This window comes from Pistacia vera, unplaced genomic scaffold (assembly GCF_008641045.1).
Source record: "Pistacia vera cultivar Batoury unplaced genomic scaffold, PisVer_v2 Contig117, whole genome shotgun sequence".
Taxonomy (NCBI): Eukaryota; Viridiplantae; Streptophyta; class Magnoliopsida; order Sapindales; family Anacardiaceae; genus Pistacia; species Pistacia vera.
This window is the reverse complement of record NW_022195215.1, coordinates 884,151-896,858: the sequence shown is the minus strand read 5'-3', so window position 1 is coordinate 896,858 and position 12,708 is coordinate 884,151. Positions and strand designations below refer to the sequence as shown.

The 12,708-nt window shown below is 32.9% G+C and overlaps 1 pseudogene; it reads right to left on the bottom strand.

Moving 5' to 3' along the window:
• Nucleotides 1-475: 475 nt before the first annotated feature.
• LOC116107008 lies at nt 476-4,061 on the bottom strand (annotated as a pseudogene).
• Nucleotides 4,062-12,708: the final 8,647 nt, after the last annotated feature.

The window sequence follows — 12,708 nt, the reverse complement described above, 5'->3', positions numbered from 1 at the left end:
GTATACAGTAAACACTTTTTTGAGAAAAACTACTTACTTGATCGTTGAAAGGATACGACAACAAACATCTTTGCTAGCCCCTTTTTTACCCCGGTTTGTCTTTTGTATGCGCTAACGCCCATGGTTCCCCAACATTCAACCCTTTTCTCACTCAAGTCCAAGCCCACGGTTCAGAATTGCCCAATTATTGTTGATTGAGGCCCAACGAAAAACCGACGTGAACAACTAATCATGTTTTAATAGTCACTATAATTTGGCAGTGACCAACAACGGGCTGATTTTGTAGTTGGAGTAAGCTACAAAAGGGAGCTCCTAAACTTTGTTAAGATTAGTACAATTAAGTGCAATGGTTTATTGGTTTAATCTGGACCTAAAATTTATCATCTTAAATGCTACATCCTTATCGTTGTTCTAGAAGATTTTAGATGCATTTCAATGAGTAAGAACCTTTTAAGATGTGAACCATTGTCATTCATACTGAAAAAAAAAAAAAAAAAGAAGGGATTTATCCCTATCATTTAAGCAGTTCATTATTCTAAGAGACTTTACAAAAGAGCTGCTGCTACACAAATAGAATATAAATAAGGCTGATTTCTACAAGCCTATACACATACACCAAAACAAAATTCATTATAATGGAAATGTGGTTTGTTATTGTTGATTTTATAAAGCATAAGTTTATAGACTAGAGGAGTCCCAACTAGCATCAACAGCCTTGATGATTTTTTCATGAAGTTTGGCTCCAGCACAAGCAATTATGCCTCTATCGAGTCCTTCTACGTATATGCCCCTTGAGAAGTCCAGTGGACGTCCTCCTGCATCAGTCACCACACCTCCAGCCTCTTCGATGATAACAGCGCCGGCTGCATGATCCCATATCTTCTCCTTGTATCCAGACCTTGCAAACTTCATAAATATTTCAGCATCCCCACGAGCTATGGCTGCATACTTCACCATGCTGTATACACGTAGTGGTTGCTTCCTGCAGTCAATAAATTTACATATTAGTAAAAGAATGAAAAAGGAAATGGTGATCAATGCCATCACAATTAAATAAATTTCACAGGAAATCTTGAAAGGAGACTAAAGAAAAAAGGTATGCACCTAACACCAACACTGTGAGCTAGTCCTGCGGTGAAGGAGTGACTTGAATTTGACTTCTCAACTGGTTCACAGAAAGTTGCCAGTGCCGGATTCTCTATGGAGGAAACATTAACTGGCCTTGCAGAGTTTGGCCACACCAGCTTCTTATTTCCTTGGATCAAAGGCTGAATCCAAGCCTCTCCACTACCTCTCCTTGCATACATCACACAACCTTTGTCCCAAGATTCAGATGTGGGTGGGGTCAATTTGGATATAATTCTGTGATAGCGGTGATGATAACTCAGCCATTCTTTCCTCATCGGGTAGTTGGGGCACCCAAGAACTCCAACCACAGGTTCTCCATTTTCTATCAATGATAAAGCAACAGCATACTGATCTCCACGTACAAACCCCAACGTGCCATCAACAGGATCAAGTGCCCAAAATCTTCCTTTAGGGCCCCCGTTTGAGTTGCATCGACTGATTGCTTCAAGAACCTCCGAGGTCCCAAGGGGAATCAGTGGACCTTGGAGCCCAAATCGTGGTGCTTCAGCTAAACAGTTATTCACAGTTTTCACCACAGCTTCTAACAGGCCAGCTGCCTCAGCCTTGGACAGACTTTGGACATCTTCTTCAGCAACGATTGACACATTTTTACTCCCAAATGACTCAGAAAGTAGCCAGCTAACAGTTGCTTGGACACTCCAATCTGTTTTCAATTTTCATGGTGTGAAAAAGAAATTAGCCAATAATACAACTATTTTGCAAAGTTTTTGGGATTATCAATTATGCCAAATAAAATATCCAATTTTCGTGTTCTAAGAATAGCAAACAACTCTTAAAGAAACATTCAATCAACATTTAGATGCTTAAAAAATTTCCGTATAATAACATGCAAAGCAACAGAAGAAAAAATTTGATCCAAGTACACACAGTCATTTGGTCATAGCTCTCTCACTTTTTCTTTACATTTTTATACTTCACAGTTGATTCTTCATAAATCATCAATCATCACATAGATCCTATCTTGATTAATATCATCAAGTTGATAATTTCTCAGTGACATGGGTTTAGAACCATGATCTGAAACCTTATCAAGCCCTGCTAACACAGTGTTTAGACTAGATTACAAAGAAATTAAATGTGTTAACCAATAAACCAGATGTGGCTTTGACTATATTACTGCAAAAAATCATCTACCCTAAGCATTTGAAAGCAGCTTTCTCAATTTAGAGGGTGAAATTACAGCAAAGTTAGCTTTTCTTAAGAAAACAAGTGCATCGACAAGGCTAACAAATGATGCCTGACAACAAATAGCAAATTTATCATGTTCTTCCCCTGAAGAAGCTGAGCATGTACCTCTGCTGAGAGCAGAAGTACATTGACATTGTTAGAGAAATAGTCTATATGGCAACAGAAAGAGAGTGATTGAATGTTCAATAGACAAAGTAGGATGATGTAGCATAAGTATCACATGGGTTCTAATATCCAAAATCATACCAGTTAGCAGAAAACAGCTATGTCAAACTAGAATCTCTGATTAGCGTGTAATAATTTTGGAACAATAAACTCGGAGCAACTTTTAGCAAGTAAAGAGAATATGTATTTGTTATTAATAGATTGATCCAAGTTGAGAGGCATGAGCCAAATGACAGAATATCCTCCAATCCAATTCTCGAAAACTCAAAATAGCTGAAATGATTAATAGATCTGCAGCTCATACATGGTGAATAGAGAGCTCTAAACCAATTCTACATTAATAGATGATGCACGGATGAGCCTGATTCTTAATTTAATCTTAAAAAAAGTGCTATAACCTCCTCATTATAATATGTTACTGCATACTACTTCCTGTACAGAAATATGGCCAAAATAGGTACGAAGTCCACGTTCCACCTCAAAATTCTAGGTTTTCTGATGTCCAACACTGAAATGGTTCTACATATTATAAAGACAGTCCACAACCAAAGGAAATTCGCACTCTGAAATTTAGAAAGGACACAACAGCATAATCCATCAAAATTGTACATAATATTGCCATCAATCTATCATCTATGAACAACATCACCTACAGCCTAAGGTAAAATTAGTATTCTCAACTATGCTTGAAAATAATATCTTATCTTCAATGAAAAACGTCTGTAAAACACTGCAAAGACTAAATAAAATAAAATTTTCTCTCATCCGTTTCTGGCTCTGTACTTCAAGCAGCTAAAACTGGTGAATCAAGTTTTCCAATTTTTGGCTGCATAAAAAACAAGAATTTACATATTTTCCAGAAGAAAACAGTCACAGTACACCTCCATGAACGAGTGATGGAGTTATCTTTAATATTTAGTAAGATGGGCTGTCTTGCATTATTGCTCTGAAGTCAATTAGTGAGATTCTACAGTTCTCCCCACCCACGAGGATAACAAATATTCTTGCACAATGTGTTCATTTTTAGCCACAAATTATCCAACCCTTATCAAATTGTTAATTGTAAGTATTAATATCCAGTAGAAAGTCAAGAATTGACAGACAGTAACAACAATTCAATGAAACAAATACTGAACCAACCATACTTCATTAGAAAGAACAATTCTGTAGCAAAACAATGTCAAAACACACTGCCAACACAACAACAAATACCCAGTCAAAACACAACAACAGAAAACAAATGAAACAGGAAAAAAAAAATAGTGAATATACCTGCAACTGTCACGAGAATTATCATCCTTAGAGTGGACCTGATTATTACTCTTGAAATGAAATTTCCTGCACTTTTTGACAAAGAAAGCAAGCCATCTGCACAGCTCTCACAGCAACATCCAATTCTTTAGAGTACTTAGCCCTAAAGACTACAAGAGTGAGACTTTCGCGCTCCTCCTCCTCCTCCTCCTCCATTATTGAAGAAGAAACATAGTTTGTATCAAACTTGACAAAGAAACGACGTGGGATGTTTTGTTTTTGTATTGGTTGCATATTGTGATGTTTGGAAACTGAAAAGAAAAGGAGGTGAAATTTTACATGGTGGAAGTAATAATCGTCTTGTTGTTTGGATAAATGGCAATTGGGTTCAAGACTTGAACAATTTAAAGGCATCTTAACTTAATTGACTAGCAAATGACTCTTGGTTGGTCCTCTGTTTTGTGTGGTTTCTGATGATTGGTGACGCTGTAATTGTGAAGAGGGAATATATTTTAAAGAAAACCAACACAACAGTGAGCTGCAGTTAAAGCTGTTGTGCAACGACATTTTCAACCATGCTTGCTGAAAGCTACCTTCAGACACTTGACCTTTGGTTCTTTTCTGGTGTTTGTGTTGTTTTTTTCTATTTTATTTTTGATAGAAGAAACAGAGTGTTTATAAGAATTAAGAAAAAAGGTTAGATTTTAATTTATTTATTGAATTTATGGTAATTAATTGATATTTTCCTCCATTAATATTTTCTTTTAATTTAACTTTATAATTATTTTATTTTGAATTGGTCTCTCTATATTTTTCTTTCTAAATTCCTTTGTTAACCCATTATTTATATTATTATTTCCGTCATAGTTAAATTTCAGTTATCATCTTCTTTTTGATAAAATCTGAGTTCGTTTTCCTAGAGAGTTCACTTCCTCTCTAAATTCTGATACAAATTTTTTATTTTCCAATAAGCTTCAACTTTTATGATAACTACGAAAATAAAAGACCTTTTGCATTGGCATATCAATTAACGCGGATAGATATTAAGATAGTTTTTCTTTGCACTATTAAATTAATAGTGGTATAACTCACAATTTAAATGAATAAAAGATTATATAAAGTCTTTCATACAAGAGTAATGTTACGCTGAAATCTTAGGAAAATTTTCATACAAAGTGAGATGCTTTTAACATCTCACTTTATATGAAAATCTTCGTAAGATTTATTTGTAAATTTAGTATTATTGTTTGTATAAAATAACATGTCAAATAAAAAACTGAATGAATTAATATTAAACGATAGTGAATGATATTACAAACAAGGGTATTGTCACATCACTTTGTAAAACGATTTTGTATATAATCTTTGTAAGTGTTAATTACTCATTTAAATAAGGTTAAACTAAATTTTTTGAAGTAAATAGTAAGAATTACCGTTGAGTAAATTAATTAAGCCAATCGTTTATTAATTTAATAAAATAACCCATTCCTAAATGATTTTATCACTAATAATTTAAATGGATCATGTATGATTCTTCTTGCCATGAAATCTTCAACACAAGACCTAACTTTAATGTGTTTATGATATACTGTATTAACCAAAAAAATAAATAATATAATAATAATAATATTTAAAGAAGAAGATACTTAGATCATGATGAGTTCATAAGTACGTTAATATAAGATAAGGATATGCAAATTAATTGAAGAGGAATGACATAAAACAAGTAAATCAAATCAAGCGGTTGAATAGGAATCTTTTTGTGGTTTATATATATATATATATTTATAGATATATATATATATATATTTATACTGTATAGATTCATCTTGAAAACTATCAACTTCATCATCATATTTGATTCATTTTACTCAGTGGTTGACGTGGAATTTTGTGCTCTTCATTTCCATTTTCCACTCCCATCCCATCTGCTTAAACTTGTGGAATTCATCTTTATCTTTTCCAAATAAAAAATCATAATCCTTTGAAACTCATTAATCTAATTTATTATTTTAAAAAACCCATCATAATTTTAACTGTATTGCTAAAAAATATACAAGTTGGGTAAAAACATCATACTGCATTAAACAAATTTTCAATTACTAATTATATATAACTTAATTAACTTGTTTCAAAAGGCCATTGCCAACAGGTTTGAAACCAAAAAAGCTTATTTGCGTTTGCCACAATTTGAATGAAGCAAATGGGGTGCTAATTAACAACTTCTCTGAAAAAACATGGTCGGCAATAAAATGTGCTTGATATATTAGGCAGTCATGAATGGTCTTATCAATTGCATCATCACTTATTAACTTCACCTACACTTACTTGTAATACTTACCTTCACTTCCAATTAATATTATATGGAGGCCCAATTACACTTCCCACCTTATTTTGCAAAAAAAATCAATATTTCCCCATGTTTGAGAAACTACAAAAGTTCCACCCGTCCGGTAAAGCTTTTCTGGTATCTAACAGTGGTCTAACAATGCATTTAACAATGTAGTTTTAAATTTGTAGAATTAAGCGTTCAACACATGTTTTTTTTTCTTTTTTAAGATTATGAGATATTAGACCCACATTGGGCTTGCCTAATCCTCGAGCCACAAAACACTCTAAGTCTAATGGACTAAGATAATTACACAAATGTGTAAATATCTTTCATACAAATCATATACAAAACCCTTTGGGTATTTAACCCTTGAGTAAAGAGGGTAACCAAGGTATGTTCAATGTCTAATTGACTGTTTTCCGGTTGGTTGAAGTTTCTAGTTCTCAAACAAGGGTGGAAAATGTAATTCAGCTTTTAGGGATTAGATCATGGTTTTGTCAAGATGACGTTTTGCATCTAATAAGTGGTTTTGTGCTTTGATTCACACTTGACGTCATTTCATTAATCAAGGAAGCATCTTGATTGAATGACATGTTAATCTAATCAATATATATTGAATAAACTAGTTACTCAACTCTAGATGAAAAGGAAAGTTCAAATCCCACATCCTTATTCTATCTTATTTTTGGGCAAGATCACTAACAGACCAAAGTGTTTGATTTAAAATTAGTAATTGATGGCCTTAATGTAATGTAGGCCTAATTCAGCACTAGCCACCCAATGGCCATGATTGATCCACGCCTACATTGCAGTTTACCAGAAATGGATCATTTGCAAGATTCTTTCACTTGGTTCCAAATCAATATTTGGATTTTAGCTTATTTAGAAGCCCTATGTCTAAATATTTGTAACCAGGCCAATGGCATCTATAGATAATGCTGCATGGTTAGATTTGGAGACTAAACCAGTCGATTCATGTTTGTCATTAGCTAACCCAGAACTGGCAAAGCTTAAGCATGGGGATCCTTGTGTGAAGTCTGGTTATTTAAGGATAATTAATTCAATTCAACATTTCCTTTCTGGCGCAAAATACAATACTTTAAAATTTCTACTACATCTGTTGATGTTAGCATGATATCACTAGTCTGACCTGATCAGGTCAGGGCAACAACAGTAATAACTTTATACCAGGCTAAGCTTATGGGCTTACTAGGAGTCCATCGGATTCAAGCTCACGCCATTTACTACCCTTCTTGTAGGCAACTCATTTCTCCTTAATTTATAAACGAGTAATATACAGTTCAAATAATTTTACAAAAATCTCTTATAAAATAATGTGACAAAAAATGAATGAAATAGTGAATTTAATAAGTTTGACTTTTTGTTTCACTCTTCCATCATTTTTTACCACCTCACTTTATATGGAAATCTTTGTAATATTTATTTATAAGTATAGTATTATTATTTATAAATAAGCCCTAAGTTTACTGTTTAAAAAGATTAATAGTAAAAACATAAATTAAATTATTTAAACTAAAAATTAAATTATTTTAAAAGTGGATAATAATATTTTTGTAGATTTAATTATTTTTAATAAATTAATTATAATTTTAAAATATATTTTGATAACAAAACTTAAACAACATTACATTGAGGAGAATAAACTCAGAGTGTTGTTATTCAAGCGCCACTAAAAAACTTTTTAAGCCTCATTATCAATTTAAAAATTTTTAAAATATATTGTATATGCAAATTACCAAAAAGAACTCAATATATGATTTTTAAAAGTTTTTCTATTTTTAAAGATTTTAAATATCTTGCAATTAAAGATCATAATTCTATTTATGATTCAATTATTATTATTTTTAGTTTTTATAATTTTAAATATCTTGCAATTTTAATGTCAAATCTATTTATAAATTATTATATTTTTTTTTATTTCCGAATTTATGCACTAAATCATTCTATAGACTTTTTAAATTTTGAATTTTACATTAAAAGAAAAATTTCAAATTTGTTTACCTTTACTTTCATATTCGTGTGTATACCTTTTAGGTTGAAGTAATCACTTGAATTTTTTTTTTTTTTTTCTTTTCATTATATTATAAATGATTTTTTCGTAGAATATAAATTTTGTGTATGGTATTGTTTGCAAAATCATGTCATAAATATTCTTTCTAATCTTGGTTTATTGCTTTCCATAATCGTTTCTAAAATCATAGTTTTTAAGAAGAACAAAAGTTGAAAAGTAGAAACTTACAAAAATAGGAAAGTGGAGAAGTTAAAGAGGATTTGGAAAAGGTTAATTCTGGATTAAATTAAAATTTATTTAAATTAATTTTTTTATTGATTTAAGTAGGCATGGCAATGGTCCCCGGGATTTCGGGCCCGTCCCATATGGGGCGGGGAAGCCTTGGTTTTTTTGGGGATAGGGGCGGCGGTGCGGGTGTTTTAATCCCAGTCCTCGGGGATGGCGGGGTAGGTGATCCATTTCCCCCACCCGCCCTGTTATAATATATAAAATTAATATATATATATATTATATTTTTTTTTTCACTAATACTCCTATGTTTCACCTAATTATACAATTCCTACTTATATACCCATATTTTCCCAATTTCCATCACCCTAAACAATTGAAGAAAAACCCTTACCCATATTTATGTATAATTATTATGTTTAAACGATTAATTTAAGTATTTGTCAGTGTGACAGAATTAACTATGTGTTTTGGTAATGTTCAAATTATTTATGTTATATAAAATTAACGGGGCGGGGCGACCCTCCCAACATTCTCCTTGAGGCGGGGAAGAATTCTTGTAATCCCTGTAAAGGGGATGGGGCGGGGTGGGGAGTGATTTTGAGGGGCGGGATAGTACGGTGAATGAGATCCCCTCCACGCGCCCCCCCCCCCCCCCCCCCCCCCCAATTGCCATGCCTATTTTTAAGGTATGAAACATCAAATATTTTCCATCAGACAATCCAATAAAATAAATAACCTAACAATGTATTTTACAAACTTTCTCTCATAAACTGCACGTGGCACCTGATTTGGCAGCCCCCATCGAAACTGTCGCAGAATGATTTCAACTGGAACTAATAAATTGTTGTTCCTCCATAGGAAACGACCGTTATGAATGGAGGAATGGTCGTTCCTTAGATGAAACATTCATTCCTTGGATGAGGAACGACCATTCATTATGGAAAGGTCATTCAATCTCCAAGGAACGACCATTTCGTCCTATGGAATGGTCATTCCACTTGAAGGAACGACCATTTTATGAGGGAAAGGTCATTCTTCCTATGGAACAACCATTTCTTCCTCATGGATGGTCGTTCTTTATATGATGGAAAACCATTCATCCTTAAGGAACAGTCGTTCATGTTTAGTCAAAGTCGTATTTTTCTTGTGGAACGATCATTTCTTCCTTATAGAATGATCGTTTCTTATACGATGAACGACCGTTCATCCCTAGGGAAATGTCATTCATGTTTTGTCAAAGCCGTGAATTGATGTGATAATATTAACTCAGTGCTACATCAAGTTTATAAAAGAAAGTTTGTGAGATTTGTTTAGTATTACCCATCGAATAAATTGTCAAACTTTTAAGTAACTTTACATATGTTCATGACTCATGAGGTGTTTGTTTTAAGTAATGGGCTTTTTAACATGGGCCTCACTCACAATCAGCTAACGAACTCAATAATACTTGCTATCACAGCACTAGCCTATCATCCAACAAAGTTATTGCCTTAGCGGTGGGTTACTTTTAACTTAAAAGAAATGAAGAAAAAGATTGATCTTAATCATGATGGGATTTGAAGATTTTAACATTAAATAATAATACTACACATACAACATTCTCGTACAACATTATGTGACAAAAGATGATTGAGTGAAAGTTTAATTTTAATTTAAAACCAATCAACCATATTTTGCTATATAATGTTGTATAAGAAATATTGTATAAAAAAGTTGTATTACTCAACAGTAAAACAGATTGTGTTTAAACCATCTCAAGGGACTAAATCATTGACTAACTAACTCTGGGTGATTGAGTGGTTTGATAGGGACTTTTGAATGCATTACTTAAGAGATTTTGAGTTCAAATTCTTCCTCGGATGCGAATAGGGATAATCACTAAAACTTTTACTCGATCTGTTTCAGGATCCCAAAGAATTAGTTGAGGTGTGAAAACTAGTCTGGACACCCCAATTAAAAAAAAAAAAAGACTAAATCCTTGATTGCGCAACTTCCCATGGTTGAATATGAAAATTCAAGATAAATGATGACCATATACTTTAGCTGGTGGCAGGGACGATCTGTCGCCGTCACTAGAGTATCTGGATTTATCCCAATTGCTTGAATCTTTAAAAACTTCGTCAAATTGAACATCATATTTTATCAATTAAGTGGGTCTTTTTTATGTTGAATGTGAAATGAATATGACCCAAAACCACCACTGTCTCAGTCTCTCTTAACCTTACGCAAATATAAAGTCCGGATTCAGTGAATTCTATGTTCTCTTTCAAGCAATTGAGTCAGCAAGTCTTGCAAACATTTCGTCACCTGGTCATGACCAAAGACTTATTGGCTAAGCCTCCACTTACTCAAAAAGTCGAAAAAGATTTCTCCCATGTGAACAATATGCTACTTGCAATATAATATTTATCACCATTATCAAAAACAGTAGAGCATCTCCATCATCCTTATCTTCTTCTTCACTTCGTCACTTTAAACCTGTGAATTGTGAAGTGACTCAATCGCCCTTGTTTCCTGTATGACATGAGGATGTCAATCTTTATATAAACCAGCCAAGTGCCACTCAACCAAGCACTGACTAATCAAATACTCTCTCTCTCTCACTCACTCTTTTCTTTGTTTCCAACGTTGTTGTAATTTCTCCAACAGATTCTAAAGATGGCAAGTGCGAGGAATACTAGGATGAACAATGTCGGTGTTTTTTATTCTTCTCCCAGATTTTCTTCAGGGCGTTTGATTCCAAAGAGAGGTCAAGTTAAGCTGGGGATTGTGTTGGGGTTGGCTCACTCTTTTGCTTCTATCTTCTCTCTCAATAACAGATGCAAAAGTGGCCGATTTTCTCAGTAATTAAACCCAGAAGCATTAATTTTGATAGGAGTGAGAGAGATGGAGATTATTAGAGGGTAGTGGATGGAAAGGAGATGCATGAATCTTTTAATTTGAGTCGTTCATGTAATATAAAGATTAATTTTGAGTGTTTGTACAAAGGAAAGTTGAATGGTATTAGAATGAATTTATCTATTTCTCTTGTTTAGTATCTCATTATTTTTTTATTTATGTTAAAATAGAAATGTACAATGGGCAATCACCAATGCTGTTTATGTAGAATTGAGATTTTAATTGCTATGCTAATTAAAGGAATTGGGCAAGTGTAAAAATTAAAATTAAGAGAGATTTTTTTTTTTCTTTTTTTTTTTTACTAGAAGAGTAAACATCTGAACGACTTTTCCCACCCAAGTTTTGCCTTAATGGCATTTTCCCGCACAAAAAATTTTAAAATACTATTTTTTTCATCTAAAGTTAATATTTCATTATTACTTACAAGAAAAATTCTCTTTATTATATCATTTGAATATTTAGTATTTTCTATATAAAATCCCTCTTATTTCGATAGCTAATTTCTCTTCAATCGTTAATCACTGCAAAATTAAGATTTTCTGATGTGTGGAAAAAGGCAAACATGAGTGTTTTAGTTTATTTTTTCTATTTGTTTCACTGATTAACTAATCTGACCACTTAAAAACCGTTGATTCATAGTTAAAAAAAAAAAAAAAAAAAAGATTCTATCATAATTTAATGTTTTTTACTAATAAAGTTACTGGATTTTATTATATAAGAAACCAACAATGTATAGGTGTTGATTAGGTAAAGACCTAGATCTTCAACATGTTTTCACCACCAATATCTTCAAGATCTAAAGATAATGGGGTGATTGATTAGGTGTTGTGTGAAGGAGACATCATCTCAAGTTAATGTTTGGTAGTAAAATATTGTTTATTTGAGAGCAGAAAAGCCATGGATTCTCAAGATTTGCAAATAATTAAAGATGTTGTGTTATGCTTTTACTTTATGTACCCAAAAATTAGATACTTGAATAAGTGGGCATTATAAGCATGAGCAAGGCTGCTGCTTTTGTGCTTTTAATAAAGTAATGATTCTTTTATTTATAATCTAATTAAAAACATTACACCAAGAATCTATTCCCTCTTTGACACGATCTAATATAATAAAACACAAATACTAAATCAAAAACAAATGGGTTCATTCATTGAATCAACCCATTTTCACTTTAATATTCATTGAATCAATCAACTTCAACTACACAATTACAATATACTTGAGATTTTATCAGTCCAGGGACAGAAATAGATATTTCTGATTTCGAAACCCTATATTTAATAAATAAAGAAAAATAATATAATTTTATATGCATATGAGTATTGCCCACCATTCATACCTGTAGTGGTCCCACGTACGACACGGACTAGGNCACCCTCAAATACGGACAGCCGGCCACCACCGCCGGAGGGTGGCCGGAGTCGCCGTAACAAAAACATTAAAAATATTTAGGGGTATTTAA